At 49.4% G+C, this 4,205-nt stretch overlaps 1 protein-coding gene across 5 annotated transcripts in view; it reads left to right on the forward strand.

Moving 5' to 3' along the window:
• Positions 1-4,205, forward strand: part of Elmod3 (ELMO domain containing 3) — a 109,774-nt gene that overhangs the window by 100,371 nt on the left and 5,198 nt on the right. The window lies entirely within an intron of this gene.

Here is a 4,205-nt window from a genome sequence, read left to right on the forward strand (position 1 = left end):
TGGTTGGTTGGTTGGTTGGTTGGTTGGTTGGTTGGTTGGTTGGTTGGTTGGTTGGTTGGTTGGTTGGATGTTTGGTTGGTTGGTTGGTTGGTTGGTTGCTTGGTTGGTTGGTTGGTTGGTTGGTTGCTTGGTTGGTTGCTTGGTTGGTTGGTTGGTTGCTTGGTTGCTTGGTTGGTTGGTTGGTTGATTTTTCATGGCAGGGTTTCTCTGTGTAGCCCTAGCTGTCCTGGAACTCACTTTGCAGACCAGGCTGGCTGCAAACTCAAAGATCTGCCGCTTCTGCCTCCTAAGGCAGGGTTTGTTTCTGCTCATAGTTTGATGTTCTAGTGCATCAATGCCAGGGAGCTTCAGGAGGCAGCTGGACACATTGCACCAAGGTCAAGAAACTGGACAGTAACTGCAGGAATGCTAAGTGGGCGGCTCACTGTCCGTTTCATATGGGTCCAGATCCCCTGCCCAGGGAATGGGCCTACCCACAGTTAAGATGTGTGTCTCAATGTGAGCAACATGATGGAGATCATCTGTTGTTAGCATGCCCAAAGGCCCATATCCCAGGTGACTCCAGACACTGGGATTTGTCAGCACTAACCATCATGACAGTGAGCTGGCCCGCTGGGAATATTCAGTTGTCTATGATCCTATGCACTGGGCACACAAAGGGGTTGCTGCTTCCGGTGCTGGTAGCTTCTTTCAACTCTGAAGGGACAGGGTTAGTTTTGGGGTGACCCATGGTCTTAACCATCAGCCCAGTGATGGCTTTGGTAGCCCCTTATTCTCTCTTGCCCTTTGGGGACGGTCTGGTAGTTTTCCCATGTAGTGGAAGATAGTATTGACTCCAAGGAAACAGATGTGGCCTGCTTCCTTCCATTTGTCTACCCAAACTCCTGGGGCTAGAAATGCGTTCATTCAGTGAACAAAGATCTCCTCTGCACCCCCCTCCCCACACACACACTACTTATTTTTCATGGTGCTTGGGATGTGTCAGAGAATAAAACAGACTAGGATGACAAACAGCAGAGATGACAAAATGATATTCTAAATGAATCCCAGAATTCAGTAGAAGCAGTAAGCGCAGAGGAAAGGGGTGGGTAAAGTAGGGATGGTGTTTAATGGAGGAGTCAGGAGAGGAACTGAGTCTGGAGGGGTGTGTCATGTTAGCCAAGCCCGTGCCTAGGGTGCCTGGCATTCCAGGCAGAGGGCCCAGCAGAAGTGAAGGTCACAAAGGGAGCATGCCAGGGGTGAGCAGCAGGAACACGGCTCACAGTGGAGAAGAAGCCACCAAGGAAGCAGACCAGATGGTAGGTCCGTCAGGCGCGTGGTGGACTCCAGGTTTGTCCCTGTGTCGCAAAGCTCGAGCAGCACAGTGACAGGGGATCTTACCAGCTGCCGCATAGAGGACAGTTCCCAGGGAGGTCCCTTAGGACCAGCCTAGTTGGGGAAGGCAGTGGGTGGGAACAGGGATTCCAGAAGAGCTGAAATAAAATGAGAGTAGAAGCAGCGTGGTTTTTGATGGAATGGACACAGGGTTAGGCTTTGGACAAGGAAGACGTTAGTGACTTAAAAAAAAAACTAAGAACAACTAAGGAAAAAAAGGTGTGATGGAGAATGCCTTTAATCCCAGCACCCTGGAGGCAGAGGCAGGCAGATCTCTGTGAGTTTGAGGCCAGGCTGGTCTACAGAGTGAGTTCCAGGTCATCTAGGACTACATAGTTAGACCTTGTCTCAAAAAAAAAAAAAAAAAAAAAGTAGGAGTAGGGACTGGAGAGGCAGCTCAGTAGTTAGGAACACTAACTGCACTGGGCGGTGTTGGCTCACGCTTTAAACCCAACACATGGGAGAAGAGGCAGGAGAATGTCTGAGTCTGAGGCCAGCCTAGTCTACAGAAGTGTTCCAGGACATCCAGGGCTACACAGAGGAACCCTGCTCTTCTGGAGAGCCCAAGTTTGCTTCCCAGCACCCCATGGTGGGTCACAGTGGTCTATAACTCCAGTATAGACTGGGCATCTCACACTTTTCTTCTGCCCGCCTCAAGACCAGGAGTGCATGCAGTACACAGACATATGTGCAAGCAAAACACAATACACATAAAATTTAAATAAGTGCACATTCTGAGCTTCGTGACAGTAATCCCAGCACTCGAGGCTGAGGCAAGAGTTCAAGGCCTCACACTGAAACTTCCCGGAGTTGGGAATGTTGCTAGGAGAGAGCGCTCACCTAACAGGCTGAACCCCAGCACCACCATAAACTATTACACACCAGCCTGGGCTACATAGCAAGTTCAAGGCAAGCCTGTGCTATACAGCTAGAAAGAGAGAGGAAGGAAAAGAGAAGAGGGGAGGAAATGAAGGAGGGAGGAGGAGGAGGAGGATGGGGAGAGGAGAACCATCCCAGTGCCCCTCCCAGGCCGTCTGTGGGTCCCAGAAGCCGGTATCGGTGTCCTACGAAGCCCTGCAAGCAATTCTGAGAGCTTGGCGCTGGCAGAGCTCCTGCTGTCAGTCACGAAGGTGATGTGAGATGCTCGGGAACATGAGTGACAGCGCTTCCAACATCACATGAGCAGGAGACGAGGGGGAAGAAGGCAGGAGCCCGGGAGACAGAAGGCCCCAAAGTCACAGGAAGGAGGATGTAGTGTTGGCCTTAGCCTGGGGTCAGATGGTGCTGGCCTATAAGACCTAAGGTCCGCCGGGTTGTCACTGGGAACCAACCGCAGCTAGGACGTTTCCAGCAGATGTTAGAGGCAGAGTCTTGATTTGGGTTACGTTTAAAACGGAAGAACAAATCTGAGACAGTAAATATAGACTCAGTTTTCAGAGGATTTTGTGGCAAAGGAAAGCCAAGAAGGGGGATTGTGAGTTGAGATTTTAGTCATTTGGAACCGCGTGTTTGTGTGTGTGTGTACGTGTGTGTGTTTGTGTGTGTGCATGTGCACGTGAGTGTGTTTGTGTATGTGTACGTGTGTGTGTTTGTGTGTGTGCATGTGCACGTGAGTGTGTTTGTGTATGTGTACGTGTGTGTGTTTGTGTGTGCATGTGCACGTGAGTGTGTTTGTGTATGTGTGTGTTTGTATGTCTCTGTGCATGTGCACGTGAGTGTTTGTGTGTGTGTATGCGTGTGTGTCTGCATGTGTTTGTGTGTGTGTACGCGTGTGTGTCTGTGCATGTGCACGTGAGTGTTTGTGTGTGTGTTTGTTTGTGTGTCTGTGTATGTGCACGTGAGTGTGTTTGTGTGTGTGTTTTCCTGTTTTTTATTTTGCTTTTTTGTTTTTAAGATTTTATTTCATCTTTATGTATGTGTATTTGTGCGTCTGCACACATGTGGGCAAGTGCCCATGGAGGTCAGAAGAGGGCATGGGCTCCCCGGAGCTAGAGTTACAGGTGGTTGTGAGCTGCCTGACAGGTGCTGGGAACCCATCTCCAGTCCTTCAAGAGCAACCAGTGCTCGTTACCACGGAGCCACTTTTCCCGCCCCTTGTTCTGTGTTGTTTCATTCTTAATTTTTGAGTCAGTGTTTCACTCTGTTGTCCAGACTGTCTCGGAACTTACAGGCTCGCCGATTGCCCTTAAATACATAGCCATCCTCCTGCTTCAGCATTCCAAGTGCTAGGATCACAGCTGTGAGCCACCCTGCACGACAAGTAGTTATTCTCATGAAATTTCAAACGTACAGAAAAGTTGCAAGTGTTGTTATTATCTAATAACATAGGAATCAAAGTTAGAGATTTGGGGACACAGCTCAGTTGGTAAGGTGCTTGCCTAGCGCATACAAAGCCCTGGGTTCAGCTCTTTTCTATCAAGATTATATGGTGCCCATATTTTCAGTTTCGAATGAGTGAGTTTATTATAGTAAGGGGCTGGAGAGATGGCTCAGAGGTTAAGAGCACTGACTGCTCTTCCAGAGGTCCTGAGTTCAATCCCAGCAACCACATGGTGGCTGCACACACCCCTGACTAGTCGTTACTGCACACCCCTGGCTAGTCGTTACTGTACACCCCTGGCTAGCTGTTACTACACACCCCTGACTAGCTGTTACTGCACACCCCTGACTAGTCGTTACTACACACCCCTGACTAGTCGTTACTACACACACCTGACTAGCTGTTACTACACACTCCTGACTAGCTGTTACTACACACACCTGACTAGCTGTTACTACACAACCTGACTAGCTGTTACTACACACACCTGACTAGCTGTTACTGCACACAC

Source organism: Microtus ochrogaster (assembly GCF_000317375.1).
Source record: "Microtus ochrogaster isolate Prairie Vole_2 chromosome 14 unlocalized genomic scaffold, MicOch1.0 chr14_random_3, whole genome shotgun sequence".
NCBI classification, from domain to species: domain Eukaryota; kingdom Metazoa; phylum Chordata; class Mammalia; order Rodentia; family Cricetidae; genus Microtus; species Microtus ochrogaster.